Below are 12,335 nucleotides of genomic sequence, written 5' to 3'. Positions count from 1 at the left end.
AGAGAGAGAGAGAGAGAGAGAGAGAGAGAGAGAGAGAGAGAGAGAGAAGGAGGAGGAGGAGGAGGAAGAGGAGGAGGAGGAGGAGGAGGAGGAGGAGGAGGAGGAGGAGGAGATGGTGGCGGTGGAGGAAGAGGAGGAGGGAAAGGAGGAAAGGATGCCTAAGAAATTGTCCAAGGTGTTTTTGTTATGTAATGTGCATTAATAAAATCCAGGAGTAGATTAATATTAACAAGGCCTAAAACTAAAAACTGAGGATGACTCCCAACTTTTCAAACCACCAAATCCACATCCTGTATTTAAGTGGCACAATAAAAATATCAAGAATTGGTTGAGACCTTTGTAAGAGGATTCCAGTTTTGATCCCACCCCCTCCCAAGGGAACATAACTATGGATCAGTCAACAGGACCAGTTTCAGCCAAGCCAGCTGCAGATATAGAAAGTGATCCATTTGTCCTTATTCAGTCCATTACCAAGGGGCAGTGTGCATTGTCTTTGGAAGTGCTGTGTAATAGTCTTCTGTCTTCTCCCACCATGTTCAAGTTATAATCAAGATGTACCCCACCTTATTTTTTTTTGAGATTAGTCACACCTGTGAAAATTTCAATGTGTGTTACATTTTGTCAGCTTTTGACACCTAAATGATGCTTGATTTGAAAATGCCTTTGAATTGCTTTATAAAAAGAAGATCCGGTGTCTTCCCAACCTTCTACCAGCTTCACCATTTTGCCTGCTTTTCCATGAACAGTGCATTGTGACAAAGGAAGAAAGAATCATAGTCCTCCAAGGGCTAGATCATCGTGGACTTGGAAAGAAATATTTTAACAGCATTTTCAGATGATTTGGCTTACGTAATGTTGCCAAATGTTTCATGAACATGGAGACAGCAGCAAATGCAGGTGTGCTTTTCTTTAAAACATGGGAATGGGACAAAGGAGTCCCTTCAAAGAAAGTATCTGAGCTACGATGGACTTTAAAATATTTTACTATAAACTAGCATCAATAAATTCCCTTTGCACTCTTCAAAAGAAGCCTTTCCCTGCATTAACATTAGGGGCTGTGCACTGACTCTCTCAGATTTCTTCAAATTGACTTCTACCCCTTTCCACACAAGAACCTTACAACTCTATGACCTCTACAGGCCCAATTAGGACTTTCCAAAATCTCAACCCTAGGACATCTGTTTGAATTCCACCAATCACACAATAGCTCCTTCCTATGAATATCTTTCCCCACTTGGAACCTTTCGAATAGCGTGTGCTGAGGGGGGCTGTTCCTGTCTCCTTTCCTTTGCTAATGCAGAATGTGTTCCACATGCTACAGCATCATGTTCAGGTCTCACTAGTGCTTCCTGGAAAGGGAAAAATAACTGGCTTTTCTTTCCCCGAAATGGAAAATTTCACTATGTCCAACACATATGCCCCAAACAGAGTACTGTGTGCATATGTGCACACACACACACACACACACACACACACGTCGTATGTCCCTGGACTTTTATGGAGCTGCTTGCAATTGCAAAACTCCAGAACCTGCTACAGTCTTGCAGGTTAACTGTCTTTATAGTTCACTTGTCTTTGCTGTTGACAGATCCACATGTCCCAGTGACTTCAAACAAGCAGAAAGTTCCCTTACCCTCTTCTCCCTCAGCGGGAATCACCAAAACATCATGGAAAAACTTTCATGAAAAAAGACTTCCATGCAATATTACCGCAAAAAAAAAAAAGTTCTGAGAAACAGCTAACTAGTAATATATTCAAATGTTCTTGCCTCCCTGAAGGCTGTGTAGAGAGCCAATACTGGATTCGGTGAATAATATAGAAGCCTCCCACCCCATGAAAGCTCAAATATTTAAGGATCCACATCTATACTCCATGGACATGAATAATCATTTCACCCAAGCCACGACCAATGAGGTTGAAAGTATTTCTGGGAAATTGAGAGGCTACATGTGCTGCTGTTCATGTTAAGGCTATTTATAGGCAGATCCAAAATTAAGCCTAAGCAATGGAAAAAATAGTTCAGAGCTTCAATCTTAGGTAGATATTAAAGGAGAAAGAGGAGGAGAGAGGGAGGGATATGCAGGGAGAAATGGGAGATATATACATACATACATTATGTATATATATGAAACATCTCCAATAGAGGACATAAAGAATAAATGAAAATCATGATGTCCCATAAGAAGGTTATTGACTCTCAGTGAAAAAGTAAGTTTCTAACTAAAGACAGGAAATAGCAGAAGAAAGGAAGGGTGCTGGGTGAGAGAAGTCTGCTAATGAGTGCTTTGAGCAGCTATTCCCCAGCTGACGCCATGTAGACCAGCCCCAGAGTGCTCTGGGCACAAGTTGCTATGTGAGTCCTATTGCTGCAGAGCAACCTCTGTGAAGCTCAGTAAACAGAAGGGAGGGGGAAGGACAAGTGCAAGGGGTGGGGGGGGTGAGACACCCATTTATATCTGTGTGAGTGCTGCCTCTAACATTGATACACAGCAGTGTTTGTGGCAACTCTAGGCACGTGTACATGCCAAGGACAACTCGGATTTATTAAACAAGAATTTGCATCTTTTTCAAATGTTTTGAAATGGTAAAACCCTTCAGGTAAAGATGGGGGGGGGTGGTAAGCTTCTAAATTACTCAGAATTCAAAGAAGGACAGATGACCAGAGAGTTTCAATAAGGAGTGTCTGAAAGGTGCTGACTGCTTTGTTTGTTTGTTTGTTTGTTTGTTTAAATAATTTCACAAAGATGCAAAACAAGATCCTTTACAGATATCAATAATGTAAAAAATAAAGGAATACCACAATATGAGGTGAGAAGCACAAAACAAATTGAGATGACCTTGACCCCTCTGTCACTGTTCCCACCAAACTTGAAGTAACCTATCTCTCTCCTGGGCATTGGGAAGTGTGTGTGTGTGTGTGTGTGTGTGTGTGTGTGTGTGTGTGTGTAGGCGCGTGTGTAATGAAAATAAAAATAAAACTCGTGGATTCGAGCAAGAAGAGGCAGACAAGTGTAGTGGTGGCTCACAGTTCCCATACAGAGCTGGCTTGCAAAAGGAAATATGACTGCCTATTAATTATTAATAGGAAGAGACAACAAACGATAAAAGGAGATGTTAATTCTCTTCTATGCTTAACCAAACCCGGTTTTCAAGCAATGCCTTTATTTCATGGCAAGTATCTTCGGAGTTTGTGAAAATCTTTGGAATGGATAGCCTCATTCAAGTCTCCACTGTCCGACTGCACCAGACAGACGTGCGACTACCCATTTCCTATCTTGGTTTTTCCCTCAACTGTCATAGAAGTACACCACGTTATGATGCAGTCTTTCCCCCCGCCCCAAATCAAGTTGCTTTGATCATGGCTTTGCTAAAACCACATTGTCTTCAAATGAGGGATTTTTACACAATTATTACTAAGAAAAGCAAAGTACTTAGGGGAGACGGACATAGGATGGGAAAGTTTTGCGGTCTTGAGGCTAAAATCCAACTCGGGCTTCTAATATTTTTTTTTTCCTCAGCAAAGGAACTTGGAGACTTGAGAAGCTCACTCTGGAATTTTGTGCTGAATTTGTAGCAAGGACACCCCCTCCCCAAACAAGGATCGAGATTAAGTGCAGAGTCTCTTGGTCAGACCAATCCCCAGTCACCTTCTCTTCCTCCCTCTCACCCGCAATAAGAGGAAGAATCCACGCCAGGCTCGCGCTTGACTCTAAACCCAATATCTCGCTACAGCTGGTGCATTGGAAGTTATGAGCACAAACAGATGCTGCAGAGAAATCTGTTTCTATTGCTCAACTCTTCCAAGCGTGTCTCAGTATTTTTAGCTCTGAGGATGTTCTGGTGCGCACACAAACTATATAGGCAATGAGCCGGGACTCCAAAGCTTGCGGGAGGAAAGCATTAACAGAAGCCTGCCAACTGGGCACCTCCAGGGCAGCAGGAGCTGTAAGGTAGGAGACAGTGGCGCAAATTCATTGCCCTGGACACACACAGACAACCGAGAAGAGAACAGGAAGAAAACACAGAAGCCCTTACCTGTTGCTGGCACAGGATCATGGGGAATGGAGTGGAAGTGGGAATTACAGAAGCATGTAAGATCCAGTGGTTTTTGTGAAAGAGAGTGAGTCGAAGCAAGTGAGAATTCCCAAGACCCTGCTTGCCGGCGCCGGGAAGGCTGCGCGCTGGCCAGGGCTCCAAAGCGCTCTGCGATAGCTTGGAAGCTTTTGAGGCGGTCCTTGTGATAACCGGCCTTGCTGGCTCCTCCCCTGCCCACTGATGGCCAATCGGAGAGCACCTAGCTGCTCTCCCCCTCCCCCGGGGAACCGCCACCAGGAGGAGGAGGAGGAGGAGGAGGATCTTTACACCCGCGGCCCCTGGCTCTGCCAGCCTAGGAACCTGCGGTGGCTTCCTCTACCTCCTCCAGCTACCTAGCCTACTCTGAGAGTCCAGCTCTGAGGCCGAGGAGGAGGAAGTCGCGGCCCAGAGGGGACAGCAACAGGTGGGAAGCTCAGCCGCCATGCAGCTGCCTAATTGCAGCCTGGCCTTGGGCAAAGCTTCCTCTGAGACCCACACTTCCCGGTTTCTTTCCACGGTGGCGGCCGGCTGTACGTTTTCCTGTGTAAGGGCCCGAGAGGTGTCTGAGCCTGGGAAAGACGTCTGCAGCAGGGAGGGAATGAATGATCGATCACTGGGGTGCGTCTTTCCCTCCATCCCTTTTCCAGCTTGTAGACTGTTGAAACCCACAGAGCATTCAACTGCAGCTCTCGCTGATAATCCTTAAATTAAACCTGGAAAGAGTCCCGAGACCTGCACTCAATACCCAGCAAGATTTAAATGTGCTAGCGATTGCTTCTCTGACTGGGCTGTTTCTCCTCGGGAATGATGGTGAATTACCTACAAAAGAAAAACAAAACAAACAAAAAAAAAACAAAACAAAACAAAACAAAAAAAGCTCCTGGACTTCTCCGGGATGTGTGGGGGAAGGGAGGGAGCCGCTGGTTCCTCTCTCGGCTTGTCCGCCCTCGGTCTTTCTCTCCACCACCGCCCGGCACGCTCTGCTCATGTAAAACCAGAACAATTAGAGAGTAATGAATTCTCTGGAACAGCAACTCCTACAGACTCTCAGCTCTGCCCTCGCTCCAGCGCCTCCCAGCCCTCCTTCCCAGCAACCAGGCAAGAGTATTGCAGACCTTCAAAACCCAGCCTCGGTTAGCACCTGCAATCCTGACAGTTTATAAATGAATTCTCCAGTGAGTGTGTAAAGCGGGCACATATTATCTCTGAGTACATTGGTATCATAGCGAAACTTTGCTTTTAAAAGAACATGATACGTTTAGGAGTCTTTTCTCTCTTTCTTTCTTTCTTTCTTTCTTTCTTTCTTTCTTTCTTTCTTTCTTTCTTTCTTTCTTTCTTTCTTTCTTTCTTTCTTTTTTATCTTCCAAGGAGTTTGCAGTCCGGTTTAATGATTATGTTTCAAGTGCCCCAAAGCATCCTGCCTACCTTTAACTTAAAGCCCTAAAGACCGCCTTGAGTCACCAAATAACTTCTACAGAGCATTTCGCATTCTAGGTGGTAGGGGCAGGGCATGCTTTTATGTGTAGGAGTGTTGAAAAGAACTCTTCTGAGTTGCTGCGTGGATCCCCACCTCCTAGGCTCACATCCACACTTGGCCCCTAGGAGGTGCTGGTGAAATGTGCATAGATTTTCATTTGGCCTTAAGAAGCCAGCCTCTTCCCTAGCATGAGCAAGTCACGGTAAGAGGGTGTAGAATAGGTCATGCAAGCCCTGGGACGGTTTTGATATCCAAATGGTGTTTTATTTGCTGAAGCTGAATTCATCAAGCCCTGAGACTGAGGGTTTCCTTTTAAAACCTTGTATAATGGGATATTGTTTCCCACAAGGGAGGTCTTCTTTATCATATATTAAGCCATATATTATTTATAAATAACTTGGATTAAATCTGTTGAGATGACTATATTAAAACCCAGGCTGTAGCCTGAAGGAAAATAATCCAGAGAGCCGGAAAAGTTAACTCTTTATTAGCCAAGGCATAGAGAAGGAGGTAACAGCTCATTTATGTTTTTTCTTTATTTTGTGTTATAAATCACTGGATACATACATAGATGGTGAAGAATTTTCCAAACTAGAGGAACACCCCCACCCCTGTCCTCACAGGTAAGGCTCTCTGTTTGAAATTGCCCAGCTACCCAGAAAAGGGAAGTATTTTCTAGTTTGCAGTTGTTTTATTTAAATAGTCCACTTGCAGTAAAATGAATAAGCTCCAGGCCAAGACACCTTCACAGAACGGGAAGATCATTAAAGACATGAGCCCGATATTCAATGCCTTTATTTGGTTGTGTATGTTTTGCTGTAGAGGTAGATAAAAATAATAACTCTAGTCTTTCTGTCCATCACAGACTTTATTCTCAGTCCTCTCCTAGGGACTGAGTAAATGGCAGGTCACAAGGCAGATATCTTGAAGGAGAAAGTTCAGGAAAATTACATTTTTTTACGAGCAGCTTCCCAGTCTGAATAGAAGCTTTCCCTTCATTGTCCAGTTAAACAAACATGAAGGATTTAATTTTGACTAAAACATTTTTAGCATTTGATAGATAAACTTGCATAGCTTCCCTGCATTTAAAAAAGAAAGTAGCTGTGCATTTTAATTAATAAATGGCCTTTCACTCCATCCCTATTAGGAAGTCTCTAGCCTGCCAAAGCACCAGGCTTTGGGTAAATATGCTCTTTTTGGAACAGTGAGTGATACAGATTTCTCTAGTTAGTCTATCTTTTTTTGGCTGATTTAGGCTTTATTTAAGAGAGAGAGAGAGAGAGAGAGAGAGAGAGAGAGAGAGAGAGAGAGAAAGAGAGAGCCATTAGTGTTGGATATTGTGGCAGTTGGTTGTTGGGATCCATCTGTGGATTAAATTTTTCCAAGGAAATGACAATTACGCTCCTACTGATTCCCTCCGCGGCAACCATCTATAATATTAGCTCCAATATTAGTCAGACTCTGGATGAGAAGGCTGATTGTGCACGGCCATGTGACGCAGAGAGCGACTGTCTCACTGGAAGCATAAATCTTTCCTTCACAACTACCTGAAGAAGTAGAAACACATTCAGACATCCCCTGCCCATCTATGTTCACACTCATACTGTAGTCATGAGAAAATCAACAACAACTTCTGGCATTTTCATATACTCCATATTAAGAACTACTAACTTACAATGATAATAATAATAATAATAATAATAATATAAATGACAGACTATGAGTTTGAGTTGCAATTGACAAAACCATCTTGATTAAAGTGGTTCTTGATTAAATAGACTCCTTATTGGAAATCCCCTTTGTCTTTGAAAATTAATCATTTAATCATTATTACTTACCATTGTGATCATATTTCTTCTTTATATTGATCTTTAGTGATATTCTTTTAACATACCTACTCAGCACCTAGTGAAAGAAACAATATTTCTTTTTCCCTTCAGCGTTCAGTTTTTTGCTTTAGATGTCTGACAACAAATAAACAAAACTCTTAAATGATCCAATGCTGGGGGAAAAGTTCACAAGAAATATTTTTGTCACAGTCATTGGTATTGAGGATGCTGAGGACATACGAAAGACAAACTTGTCACCTGACTGTGTTAACGTCCCCATCCTCGAGTACCTATGATGCCCCATTCCATGTTGATGAGATTGCTAATGTAATTATGAATTTCGAGTATCACGTCCTCACTAAGTGCCTCTATCTACTCAGAGGCGTAGGCGTAAAAAGAGTGAATTTACTCCATAAGCATTGTCTGTGCCACTTCACAGCGGAGATGCTTTTCCTTGTCTCACACACCTGGAAACACAGCATCTTATGTCTTGATTTTTTTTTATAGGACTGAAGCCTGGTTGGTTGAAGAATATTTTCTCAGAACTATATAGCTCTCTGACTGTCTCTCTAACACTTTGAACCTAACTTTCATATAATTCATTTTGCTCCATTTGTGCTACTGAAAACATTTTCCATATGCTTGTTTACACCTACCCTTAGGTGGCCTTCCAAAATGTGTTATTGTCTCATTTTATCTCCATATTCTGGTCACGTGTCATGTAGCCAAGTGTGTGAGTGTGTCTCCACAAAAGTCAGTTCCATGATGAAATGAACCAGAGAAATAGAAAAAAAAAATTTAAAACAAAAATGGCTTGCATAGTGGTTCAGGGTTATGGTTTGAATTTGAGATGTTCTCCACAGCTCATATGCAGAAGGTGTTGTCCTTAGCTAGTAGGGGAAACTTTCGATTTTTTTTTTCATGGAAAGAGTAGTCTTTACCTGGCCCCTGTCTCTTTGCCTCTGTTTCTTTCTACCATGAGATGAGTGGACTATGACACAGGTTCTGGGTGCTCTTATGTTCCATATCACCCTGAATCCAGAATCACTGGAAGCAAGCACTATGGAGAGAGGACATGAGCAAAATTTATGTCAAATACCCTGTTGCAAAGGCAAAGGATCACACCAGCACACATAAAGTGGTTATATAATAATTACTATATGCTATCTAATGTTTACCTGCAATGCATTGGGCCATCATTTCCCTACATTAAATGACGACTAAATGTATGTAATATTTTTTTTAAAGACCTTATTTCATCAGAGAGAACCTTCACTTGACAACATTTTCCTTGTGACAGTGTATTGAGAGTATTTCAAGCTGGCACTGTGCTATGTCTAATTTCTCGATTCTAATCTCCACTAGGCTGAGACATTATATAACCGAGGTTGTTAAAAATATATGTCAAAGGAAAACAAATATGATCTAACACAGCTAAAGATGTAGTTTTTTAAAAATAGTCTGCACGGATGCCAAACTTCAAGTTACCTTATCTTGGTCAGTTTTTCTGGAACGATCTAAGACATCTTTTTCAGCTTTGCACAGCAATTAAAGGCTTGGGCATTTGTCGTCTTTTAGTAGTGAACTGTTCAGGAAGACCTCTGAGTAAAGAGATGTCTCTGAGTTTATAACTATTTGTGCGTTAATAGGTATGTGTGCAGCCAAATCATACGTATTCTCTCAGCAAATGTCATTGCCTACTGTGATGATGTATTATTAAAGGCCTTGATTTCCCACCTGATGTGTTAACACCGATAACAAATGGGTCTCTCTTCTCTAAGAAGCCTCTGCTTCCAGAGCAGATAGGTTATTATTTAGTAAATCAGCTCCTCTGTCATGCTTTAGGAGCCCTTGTTTATCTCAGATAGGTGAGACAATTACACTCCAAAAATATCAAATTCATCACAGGGCTGACTCTTACTTTACTTTACACAGTGATTACAAGGATTGCTTTATTCGAGTTATCTGTGGAGTATTAGTTCTCTTAAAGACAGTGAGCCCTATATCCTTTGTCCCCCCCCCCCCCATGGATGGTGGCTTCTTAGACTGGGTCATTCTGCCATCAGCACAGGTCATTAAAATGCTAATTATTTTGTATCATTTGCCACTATGGCCACTGGGGACAGGCAAGCCTTAGTGCTGGGGGTTCAGTGCTATCACTTGATAAGATGGAAATTTAGTAAGTAGATCAGAAGGAAGCCAGAGTAGACGGAGAACTTCCCAAGAAGCAGTCACTGCTCTTATATGTTCCAGTGCAAGACACACGGTAGCTCAGCATCACATGCACATGCACACAAGGAGAGTGTGTAAATGGGAAAGGAAGGAGAAAAGGGAGAGGAAGAGAGGCAAGAGAATATTCATGGAGACAACCGGTTCTGTAGAGACACAGACACTTCTGCTTGCTATAGAAGATACACACATACAGAAGACGTCCTTGCTTCCAGCACCTCAGCTCCCCCTCGCTTCCATTACAATGACACCCAAAGTCGAACGCACTTGAAGGTATGCCTCTTTGCATTGAGAACAACTTACTGAAACACCATAAGACTCACTCAACTTGGTTTTGACGAACATCAAAGAAGAGACACCGTTTACGTTCCAGGCTTCAGGGAAAGTGTAAAAATATAGTTTGAACCAATCAATCATACTGTAATGATACTTTGGAAAGAATAGCTATATTTCTGCATGCTTAGGTTTTAGGATGCTGACATAGAAACCTTGAAGCTTTTTTTTTTATAAGTACAGTTCATGCTCCTCGTAAAACCATACAGTGATTTTTAAACCAGTTGAAAATGTGAATGGGTGGGAGAGATGGCTCTGCTGTTCAGAGCACTATCTGCTCTTCCAGAGGACCTGGGTTTCATTCCCAGCAACCTCATACTCACTCACAACCCTCTGCAACTCTAGTTCCAGGGCATAGGATGCCTCTTCTAGCTTGTGAGGGTTACTGTTCTCACAGGATGCACAGACACATATGCAGGTAAAATTTCATCCACAGAAAATCTAAAAGATTAAAAAAATAAAATATAGATTTGTGTTGGAAAATTAGAAAAGTTCAAGAAGTACTGATCTCCTTTATTGGGGTAAATATACTTAAGCTTTGTAGGATTCTTTCCTTCTCCTACATTTCTATATCATTTTTAGCCATTAAATTAACTAAATATAAGAGCACATGGGTCTTCTTTTCTTACTCATGGCTAATACTTTACTTAAGAATTTGTGATGCAATTAAAATTACCCAAAGGCAAACCTAATGTCTTCTTAATACATCTTGCATTCATAACACATAAGGATGACAATCATCCCTGAGACTTCTATTCTTATATTCACTTTTGGGGTTAAACACTATAGAAATTAGTTAAATACATAGTTAAACATCTGGTATAAACACTATGTAACTTAGTGTTTATCTTCATCTTTTTCATTTTCTTTAAGTAGATTTCTAGATCTGGAGTGGCCAGGTCAAAGGCTGTGACCCCTTAAAACTATCTTAATTTCAATTCTTATTACCTTAAATCAAACATGTTAAATTTTAAGTTTTATTAAATTATGAGTCTTTGATACTAGGTACAAATTCCATGCAACATAAAGAGGCAGGGGAAGCGGGTCACCCTGGTGAGAATCTACAATTCGAGTCAGCCACTTAATATCTGTGAAAAAATTTTACTGGTATTGAGAATCATATGTTTGAAATTCATGAGACACACTGATAATCTTAATCTAAATAACAATAGCTGTTTATACTACAGATGTATTTAATGACACTGAAAATGACCAGATCAATATATGTTAGTTGGGGGACTAAAGTTATGTATACAACGACCTATGAAACGACATATAAATTTTCTGCAATGCCCAACTAAATGTCACAATCAAGAATGAAGTGTAGGCACCCAAGGAGCCTAGAAATATGTTCTAGGCAAGCCCAAAGGTGCAGGCTGGCAAGCTAACCAAAGGAGAAAAGCAAAATGTGTTTTCCAGTTGATGGTTCATATTTGAACATTTTTTATAGGGGCTACGAAGATCTCCCAGTAGGGAAGTGCTTGTTAGCCAATTATAAGTACCTAAGTTCAGATCCCTGGTGATCATGTAAAAAGCTGGACATAGCATGGTAGCACATGCCTGAAATCTCAGCTCTGGGCGTGCAGAAACAGGGAGATCACTGGGGCTTGTTGTCTAGCCAGTCTAGTCAGTTGGTGATTTCCAGGTTCAGTGAGAGACTGTCTCAAAACAAAACATCAAACTAGAGAAATGATGGGGGAGAACAGTGGACATTGGCATCTAGCCTGCAGACACACCCTGATTCCCATCTACACATACACACACATACACACACACACATACAAGCACATGAACACACTCATGCACACATACCTACACACATGTACACACACACACATACACACACATACACACACATCCATTCCCTACCTATACATACAAACACAACACAAGCACATGCACACACACATACACACAATACACATACAACACACATATGCACACACATAATACACAACACACACATACAAACAACACATAATGTATACATATACATGCAACACACACATGCACATGTGCACATGCACACACACAACACAATACACACACAGAGAGGGGGGATTCTTAAAGAGGTACTTACTCACAGAAACACAAACTGGGTAGATTCTAAATACACAAGGACAACCCGTTGACAGTTAATTTTTCACAGAGCGTGAGCACTACAAATCACAAGAATAAGGGTGGGTGTAGGGAAATTGGAACAACGAATCAGATTAGCATTTATTCGTCTATGGACCCTGTCTATAGTCATGGCATATTATTTTCCTGTTTTGTGTCTTGTTTATGTTGTTCTCTCATTTCCCAAATCCCCATTTTAAGTTAGAAAAAAATAAAGAATATTCTCTCTTCCAAGTGTGAAGCCTGAGGACACACATTCTAAATCTGCTGATTCC

The sequence above is a fragment of the Grammomys surdaster genome, unplaced genomic scaffold, assembly GCF_004785775.1.
Source record: "Grammomys surdaster isolate TR1022 unplaced genomic scaffold, NIH_TR_1.0 126906, whole genome shotgun sequence".
NCBI lineage: Eukaryota > Metazoa > Chordata > Mammalia > Rodentia > Muridae > Grammomys > Grammomys surdaster.
This window is presented reverse-complemented; position numbering follows the sequence as displayed.